We start from the raw sequence: 10,460 nt of genomic DNA on the forward strand, positions 1-10,460 counted from the left end.
CATCTCAGCTCATTGCAAGCTCCGCCTCCCGGCTTCATGTCATTCTCCTGCCTCAGCCTCCTGAGTAGCTGGGACTACAGGTGCCTGCCACCATGTTCAGCTAATTTGTATGTGTGTGTGTGTGTGTGTGTGTGTTTAGTAGAGATGGGGTTTCACCGTGTTAGCCAGGATGGTCTTGATCTCCTGACCTCGTGATCCTCCTGCCTCAGCCTCCAAAAGTGCTGGGATTACAGGCATGAGCCACCACGCTCGGCCCCATGCACATTTCTTTTAAGGCCAGTTTAGTGGTGATGAATGCCCTCCACATTTGCTCGTCTCGGAAACACTATTTCTTCTTCATTTATAAACAATAATGTTGCTGGATATAGTATCCCTGAGTGGCAGTTTTATTTTTTTACTTTCAGCACTTGGAATGTATTATCCATTCTTTCCTTGCCTATAAGGTTTTCACTAACAAGACCACTATTAGACTGATAGGGGCTCCTTTATATGTGACTCCACACTTTTTTCATGTTGTTTTTGGGATTTTATTTTTCTTGTTGACTTTAGACAGTTTTGACTATAATATGCTGTGGTGAAAACCTTTTGCATTGTGTCTAGCGGATTCTGGGCCTTTTGTATCTGTATGCCTAAATCTTTTGCTAGACTTGGAAAGTTTTCATCTGTGATTTCATTAGATTTTGAGCACTTTTGTTTCCTCTTTGCCTTTGGATATTCCAATAATTTGTATATTTGGTAACTTTATAGGGTCATAAAAGCTTTGTTCATACTTTTAAATTATTTTTTCTTTATTTTTCTCTTACTGGCTTATTTTAAAATCTTCAAGTTCTGAGATTTTTTCTTCCGCTTGATCTAGTCTGTTGTCAAACCGCTTAGTGTATTTTGTAGTTTATTTAAGGAATTCTTCAGTCCCAGAATTTGTTTGCTTCTTTTTCATGATACCTATCTCTTTGATAAACTTCTTATGCATATCCTGAATTTTTTCGCAATTTCTTTGTATTGTTTTTATGGAATTCTCTTGTATCTCATTGAACTTCTTTATTATCGTAGTTTATTTTATTTTATTTTTTTTGTTTAGGATTTTGTGAATTTCTTTTTGATTGGAATCTGTTACTGGAGAATTACTGTGTTCCTTTGGAGGGCTAAATGGAAATTTTCTTCCTTTTTTATGTTTCATATGTTTTTACATTGATATCTGTGCAACTGGTGTAATCGTCACTTCTTTCAATTTTTTGAATATGTCTTCATAGGCAAGCCCTTTTTCCTGAAGATGTATCAGTGGTGGTGGTTGGGTAGGCTCTTTGGATTTGATTCCCGGTATATACTGTAGTGTAGTCTCCATATAATTTATCAGGCTGTAAGCAGCATCAGTGGTACATGTGATTTCCTTGGTGATTTAGGGTGTGGTTATCAGTGTAAGTTAGCACTGTGCTGTCCTCAGTAATCTAACTCACTGGGAGCACTACTCCTGGGGGAAAGGATGGCACAGTGCATCAAAAAGGTGGCTCCTGAGACAATAGAAACCATAGTACACACTTTCCAGAGCATGAGCACTCCCGGTCTGGGTCTGTGAGAAGTGACTCCACCCCCAGTCTTAGCACAAAGTCTCTTCTTGGCCTCGTGGGTGGAGAGTTGGAACAAGGATGCCAGGTGGGCCAGTCTTCATGCCTCAGTGGTAACGGCATTGGGTTGAAATGCTTGTTCTTGGGCCCCAGGGCTGGGCACACTTGCACTGGTATTAATAGGACCAGGATGGCTATTTCTTCAGCCTCCTGGTGTCTTGCTTAGGTGCTGGTAGTGGCAGCTGTTAGCTTGGCAGATAAGCAGGTTCTCGAGTCTCTGAGAAGGTGGTGTGGTGTGAGCAATGTCAATAGCACTGGTGGGAAAATGCTGTGGGTCTTGAGTGGCTTTGGCGTTGGCAGTGGCTGTGATGTGGGGCCGCCACCCACAACCCCAGACATTCAGCTCTCAAGTTAATCTGTTGTTGGCGGCAGCAGCACCACGGCACCACACAGAGCAGAAGGGGTTCTGTTCTTCACGCGTTATCCTGAGCACGGGCACCATGCTGCCAGTGGGGATGCAGTCATCATTCACAGCCCTGGACAGGCAGCCCTCTGGCTTGCTTGTGCCAGCCTCCAGCAGCACAGAAGTAACTTCAGGTGCAGCAGTGTGCAGAGCAGGAGGAGCGACCCTGCTCTCCATATTGAGCCCAAGCAAAGAGTCTTCTGCTGGTGGGAGGGGATCTCACTCTCCACCCGTGAGGCCAACAACAGACTTTGTGCTATGACTGGGGGTGGAGTCGCTTTTCCCAGACCCACACAGGGAGTGCACATGCTCTGGGAAGTGTGTACTGTGATTTTCTTTGTCTCAGGGGCCTTCTTTTTGATGCACTGTGCCATCCTTTCCCCCATGAGTAGTGCTCCCTGTGAGCTAGATTACTGGGGTCAGCACAGTAGTCATAGCAGCTTCGGGTCCAGTTAGTGCTGCGCTCACTAAGGTCCTCTCTGTGGACTCTGAAGTATGTCAGTGGGAGCTCCAGGATGTGGATTTACGGGAGTTGTGGTTCCCAGGAAAGAATATAGTCCCATAATGGCACTATGGGACTCACTATGGCACCCTGCTGCAGCCACTTAGGTCTGTGGGTATGAGTGAGTCAGCACAAGTTCCTTCTCTGGTGCAACGCGTTTGCAGGGTCTGCAGTCCATTGCCCGTGCTAGTGTCGGTGTTCGTGTGGGTAGAGGAGCTCTCTTGTGGTTTGGATTGCAGCCATATACCCATGTGTGGGTAACATGGCCAAGGGGTGGAGAAGAGCTCATCTGGGGGCTCCTTGACACAAAAGTCTACTGCACTGTGATTTCAAAACCAATGGTTGAACAAGAAGTTCACGTTAGGGAAAATACGGGGATGCAGCAGTTGATACTATTAAGTTAAAAGTTTGAATAAAAATTGAAGTATGAACAGATTGTATGTGAAATGGTTGTATCTCCTTTACCTGAATGTAATATTGATGTGAATAACATATCTGACTGAAAGGAGAGTTACCCTATTTAGAATTGTAATGCAGAAGGCATGTAAGTTCTCCCCTCAGTCAGCATTAATTAGATTTTCTAAATGAGAACTAATAAAACTGTCTAAACTCACATGGGTTGTCAATTTGAAAGAGTAAAAAATGTGGAAGAGCAAAAAACTAGCGGAAAAAAATGAGATTACCACTTTTTTTTTTTTTTTTGAGACGGAGTCTCGCTCTCTCCCCCAGGCTAGAGTACAGTGGCACGATCTCGACTCACTGCAAGCTTCACCTCCGGGGTTCACGCCATTCTCCTGCCTCAGCCTCCTGAGTACCTGGGACTACAGGTGCCTGCCACCACATGCGGCTAATTTTTTTTTTTTTCATTTTTAGTAAAGACGGGGTTTCATCGTGTTAGCCAGGATGGTCTCAAACTCCTGACCTCGTGATCCACCTGCCTCGGCCTCCCAAAGTGCTGGGGTGCTGGGATTACAGGCATGAGCCACTGTGCCCGGCCGAGATTACCACTTTAATTAATGTCATTTTAGCAGTTGGAGAACTGGTACCAAAATTCTCTGTACAGTATCCCTATGTGGATACTGAATGGTTTCCCAGAAACTTCATGGCTCGTGGAAACTAACTATAGATTATCAAGGCTTGAATAAGGCAATACTACCTACAACATTAGCAGTCTCTCCATATGGTTTCAGTGGTAACACACACGTGCACACACATACATGCACACACCCACACATACACATCCAAAGAGACTGGTACTCAATGATTGATTTTTATTTTTATGTATCTTATTTATTTTTTTGAGACAGAGTCTCGCTCTGTCTCCCAGGCTCTGGTGCAGTGGTGCGATCTTGGCTCACTGCAAGCTCTGCCTCCTGAGTTCAAGTGATTCTCCTGCTTTAGCCTCCCAAGTAGCTGGGATTTCAGATGCCTGTCACCACATGCAGCTAATTTTTGTATTTTTAGTAGAGGCAGAGCTTCACCATGTTGGCCAGACTGATCTCAAACTCCTGGCCTCAAGTGATCTGCCCACCTCGGCCTCCCAAAATGTTTGGATAACAGGCGTGAATCACCATGCCGGACCCTCAGTGATTGATTTTTAAGATTTGCTTTTACTTCCAATCTCAGACAAGAGTCAATCACAGTTTTCCTTCATGTGAAAATGAGGATCCAATTTGCATGTATTGTTTTGCCACAGGGTTACGGGAATTTACAAGATTGCTCATTTAATTTGGCTAAAAGATATTTGGGACTTGATACGGATCCTAAGCATGACAATAAAACACACTGATGATATCATCTTAATATTTGAAACCAAAGAAGGTAGGACTGACTAAATACAGTAGTGGCATGCATGACTAACATAGGATGCTTGATAAATCCAGCAAAAATCAAAGGGCCTGCCTGAGTGGTGAAATTCTTAAGAATAACCTTAACAGGGCATACCACAGGCAAGAAAAAATAACATGTGGTCTGTGTTTTGTGTGTGTGTGTGTGTGTGTGTGTGTGTATGTGTGTTGCTACAAAGGAATACCCAAGGCTGAGTAATTCATAAAGAAAAAAGGTTTATTTGGCTCACAGTTCTGCAAGATGTACAGGAAGCATGGTGCCAGCATTTGCTTCTGGATATGGGCTTGAGGCTGCTTCCACTCATGGTGGAAGAGAAATCGGAACCAGTATGTGCACAGATTACATGGCAACACAGAAGCCAAGGGGTGGGGTGGGAGATGTCCAGCTCTTTTTAACAACTAGCTTTCCTGGGAACTAATAAAGTGAGAACTCACTCACCCTAGGGAGGGCACTGATCTATTCATGAGGGATCCACTCCATGGCCTGAACACCTCCCGTTAGGTCCCACCTCCAACACCGGGAAACAAATATAAACATGAGGTTTGGAGGGGTGAAACATCCAAACGATACCCTTGTCACCGTCTACCCACTGTAATTAAGGAATAAGCACAACACCTGGTTGGATTGTTTGGATACTGAATGATGCATATTCCAATCCAAGAATATTGCCAGTTATTATCCATAAAATTACCCCAAAAAGAAAAAATTTGAAATTGGGAACCAAATAATAGTAGACTATGTATGAATTGCAAAAATGGTGGTTCACACAATCCCTTTGGAACCTTATGATCTGCATTCGGATATAATTTGGGAAGTATCTACAACGTGCGTTCATGCAGACTAGAGTTTATGGCCAAAGCCTGTTGGTGTCACTCACCAGTAATTGTTGGGCCATAAAATTTCCAGATATGATGATACATTAACACCATTTGAGAGACAATTATTGGCTTGCTATTGGACATCAGTTGGAGCCACGCTGTATGAATAAAAGGCATAAAATAATCTTGAAACTTGAAATACCATAATGTCTTGAATAACCAGGGAAATGGTCTAACAAGGAAGACAGTGCCCAGAAGAGCTCCACAACAAAATGAAACTGATTGGAACAGATTTATGCATTCAGAAGAATACAAGGAGGCACTGATCAGATTCATGGGCGGCATGCAGTCTGTTTTCCTCTAGGGCCAAATTTGGAACCACTAAGGAGCTGCCAGATTTTATTGCCACATGAGTGGTGCCCTATTAAGAGGTGAAGCCAGCTAGGCTTCTGGGTTGAGTGGGGACTTGGAGAACTTTTCCGTCTAGCTAAAGGATTGTAAAGGCACCAATCAGTGCTCATGTCTAGCTAAAGGTTTGTACATGCACCAATCAGCACTGTGTAAAAATCCACCAATCAGCACTCTGTGTCTAGCTAAAGGTTTGTAAACACACAAATCGGCACTCTGTAAAAACGGACCAATCAGCACTCTGTAAAATGGACCAATCAGCAGGATTTGGGGGGTGGGGGGGGCGGTGCAAATAAGGCAATAAAAGCTGGCCCCTGAGCCAGCAGCAGCAAGCCAGCCAGGTATTGTTCCAGGCAGTGGAGACTGTGTTCTTTCCCTCTTGGAAATAAATCTTGCTGCTGCTCACATTTTGGGTCCGCACTACCTTTATGAGCTGTAACACCAGGAAGGTCTGTGGCTTCCCTCCTGAAGTCAGCCAGATCAAGAACCCACCAGAAGGAAGACATTTTGGACACATCTGAACATCTGAAGGAACAAACTCCGGACACATCATCTTTAAGAACTGTTAACACTCACCGCGAGTGTCCGAAGCTTCATTCTTGAAGTCAGCGAGACCAGGAACCCACGGGAAGGAACCAATTCTGGACACAGTATAAACAGCACTTGACTGACCGACACAAACCTATTTGGTTTACAAATGGTAGTTCCAAGGTGAATGGACAATATCCTGTTTGGAAGGCTGCCACACTATGACCTACTGATGGAAAAGCTCTGAAGATGAGAAGGACAAATCAGGTCAGTAACAGTAATTTCGTACTTTTTTATTTTTATTGTTTTGGAGAGATGGAATAGTTGAACAATGGCAAGGACCTCAATATTTAGGTATTTACCCAGTTATGATCAGTGGCACTGGCCTCGCCATATGTTCAGGCAGATGGGCAACGCAGAACTGAATTATTAAGGGGATTCCTGTATGGGGCATGATTCCATAGAAGTCACTGTGTGAATTTAAGGGGCACATTAAAGTGATACACATGTTCATGCCCATCAGAAGAATTCCGCTTCATGATCAAAGGTAATGGAAGCCAGCTAGTTGACTTCCTGGCGTGCTCTCTTGAGGTAGCCACTTTGGTCCGTGAAATGAGTGGACAAGGGGAGCTACAAGATTGGATGGATAGTGTGGTCATTGATACACATCTCTTGTACTCTTCGAGGCACAAAATGGCAACGAAAACTTCTCTGGCAACAAGATAGACCAAGACTATAGATGGCTATGGGGCAGATTCCCTGGGGCTGGGGGGTAAGGGAAGGTCTCACACATAGCTGGCAAGCAGACTGCATGGTACCACACTATAGTTCCAGGGGACTATATATTTTTCCTGAAAAGAGACTCAAGTGTGCTTTGCATAGAGCTTAGTGGTAGATGCAAATGCTTCAAACACTTGTAAGAAATCGAAATACTATACCAATTTGGACTACTAAGTTACATTTCTTCTGAACAAGGAACACACTTACAGCCCATGGTGCCCAACAATGAACAGTGTTTCATGTCAAATGCATGTATCACCTATTGGAGTACTTGGAACAGGAATTTGAAATATGTGTTGTCTAAAATGAGAGGAGATGAGGATGAAGGGCTAGCTTATATACTTTCATGAAGTGTACACCATAAGAAAGGTCAAAAGGGGGCTTCCGCTTGGTAGATGACTCTGCTTTTCTGAGGGATCTGGACAAAAAGAAATGGGGGAGGTTGTTAACAATTCTTACCCGTATCATCTTACGTTTTGTTTTCTCTTGTTTTCGTTTTTGACACATGGGTCATTTAAAGTTTGTTGTAAAATATCCAAATATTGAGGAGGGTTTCAATCTTTCTTATACTGATTTTCAGTTTGATACTGTTTATATTGGAAAACATGCTTTGTAGGATTTCAGTCCTCTTACATATATTGAAAATTGCTGTTCAGTGTCTGAGACCCACTGTTTCATCATATATTTTGACCAAAGTTCTTGTTTTTAAAAGGGAGTAGTACATGTCCAGAATTATTCACTCTGTCGGAACCCCTGCAGAAATCTGTTGTTGCCGGGCGCGGTGGCTCACGCCTGTAATCCCAGCTCTCAGGGAGGCAGAGGCGGGAGGATAGCTTGAGCCCAGGAGTTCGAGACCTGCCTGGGTAATACAGCGAGACCCCGTTCTCCACAAAAAGGAAAAAAAAAAAAAAAAAAAGAAAAAAAAAAAAAAAAGAAATCTGTTGTTATAATTTAAAAGTGAAGTTAAAACCACAGTTGAGCATCACTAATTTGGTGAAATGCAAATTAAAATTACAATAAAATACCACTTTATACCCATGAGGATGACTACTATAAAATTTAAAAGAAAAACAGAAAATAAGTGTTAGTGAAAATGTTGAGATGTGGCAGCCTTGCACAGCGTTGGTGGGAATGTAAAATGGTACAGCTGCTGTGGAAAGCAGTCCAGCAGTTCATCAAAAAATAAAAATAGAATTACATGTCATGAAGTAATTCCCCTTCTTGGCGTATGCCCAAAAGAATTGAAAGCGTGGTCTTAAAAATATACTGGTACACCCATGGTGATAGCAGTGTTATTCACAGTCACTTAAATATGGAAGCAACCCAAGTGTACATAGAAAGCCAAAAAGATAAATAAAATATGGTGTATACATATATTGGAATACTATTCAGCCTTAAAAAGGAAGAAAATACTGAAGTATGGTACAACATTGATGAGCCTTAAGGGCATTAAACTAAGTGAAATAAGCCAGTCACAAAAAGACAAATACCGTCTTATGATTCTGCTTAAGGAGGTACTTAGAGTACTCTGACGAAGTCATAGAAACAGCAAATAGAATGGTGGTTTTCAAGGACTATGGGGAGAAGAGAATGGGGAATTATTGTTTAATGGGTACAGAGTTTCAGCATTGCAAGATGAAATGTGTTCTGAAGATGATGGATGCTACACATCTGAAGATGCATCACAATAGATATGTGCTTAATGCCAATAAAATGTACACGTAAAAGTGGTTACAATGGTAATTTATATTATGTGTATCTTATCACAGTAGAAAAAGTTATGCAAGCTTAAAACACATGCCCAGAGTTGCCTGCTTTTCTTCAGCCTGCCTGAGTCTCAGGGCTAGGATGAACAGAAGACGGGAGGGAGAGACCGTATGTGGATGCACTGGGCTGAAGTGATGTGTGTGGAGTAGGAAGAGAGGTGAAGCTGGCAAGAAATGAAAACACAAGATAAAAAGAAATGTTCAAAGAATAGGAATTTAGTAGATATCAAAGTATTGCTTACACTGATTTTCTCGGGCACACGAGTGGGAAGTGGAGGTTGGAAATTGGGATGCTTGGAACTGAGATTTTGGAGATACACAGTTACTGGCTGGAAATTAAACATAAACATGGCTTTGCATTAATGGCTCAATTCTGCTCAACAGCAGAATTGTCCATAGGGAACTGCAATGTTGTTGTACCTTTGGCCGGGCTTGGGGAAGCAAATGGCCAGTCTTTGTCCATGTGTAATGGGGGAGAATTCCTGGTGCCTCCCTGTGCTTCATGCAACTGTTTCCTTCAGGTTGCTTCCTGCAAAGCGCCTGGGGTTGCAGCAGCAGAGGTGCTTGATGGACTGTGCCTGTCTCAACCTGCCTCCTCTCCCTGTGTCTGAGCTCCCTGCATTGGATGAGCTGCTTTTTGGTATTTTATTGATGAGTCCAGCCCAAGGCTTACTGCTCAAGAATTACCTCATTCTGTCATCTCACTAATTCTTCTGCAAGTAACTGCAGGTCCTTAGGATTTGGAATAGACAAGTAAGGTCCATGATATAGGTGTACAGGGAAAGATGAAGCCCTCATTGTGTGTGTTATTTTACACAGAATAGAAAGGTTGCAGGGATTTGACAAGGAGTGGGTTGAGAGCTTGACAGTGATAAGGCATCATAAAGCCTGCAAGAAGAAAACAGGTAGCAATGCTTTAGCCTCCTACATTCGTGCTTTGGCCTCCTGCATGCCCTATTTATTCCTGAAGTGCTGGGAAAGGATGCAGCACTATTGTTCAGTCCTGTGGCCCAGGTGCAAGGCAACAGCGTTTGAAATTAGGGCTGGGGTCGTCTGAGGGGAATCTGGTATAATAGCTCATTTTGTACAGGCTTTTTTCCAGAAGACAAAGCCAGCCAGTGTCAAAGAGCTGGGAAGGCGAATGTAGGGGAGGGAGAGGGACAAAAGACTCTGCCCTAGGGAGAGTCTTCTGGGAGCACTGGCCACCCCTTTGTCTCTCAGCTCTCTGCAGAAGAAGGGATAGGGCGCGGAGAGATGGGGCGCTGTTGGCTTGTGTGCTTTTGTCTTTCTTTTAACCCTCCCTGATCTACCCCTTTTTCTTTCCCTCTGAGTTCAGGGTTGTGATGGGCAAATTTCATGGTGTTTCCACAGAACAGCCTGATTGTGGCCTCACATGATTGATCTCTTGGGTTTCTCTGGTTGATATCTGCAGATACTTGTGGGTACTGCACACCAGAGTGGACTAATTTGTCACCATGTAGGAGATATGTTAGAGACAATGTAAAAAGAGGAAAGGAAGTTTCAATTAGACAACCTGCGTGGTGATGGCTCAGAGGGCTGAAGTGGTATCAGAAATTGAAAAGAATAACTGTCGGTTTGGAAAAATTGCTTCCATTTCATAATTGTCTATTATTTCCCTAATAGCTTCATTTCACACTCCAGTCCTAGAGAAAATTACTGCGTGGGATTCAGAAGACATCCCGCATGGATGAAACTACTGCAGAGCTCTTGAAATTAAGGCCCTTCAGATAATGTGGTTGCCGGGCTGGGCGTGTGAAGAGCTTG

This window comes from Piliocolobus tephrosceles, chromosome 6 (assembly GCF_002776525.5).
Source record: "Piliocolobus tephrosceles isolate RC106 chromosome 6, ASM277652v3, whole genome shotgun sequence".
In the NCBI taxonomy this organism is placed as follows: domain Eukaryota; kingdom Metazoa; phylum Chordata; class Mammalia; order Primates; family Cercopithecidae; genus Piliocolobus; species Piliocolobus tephrosceles.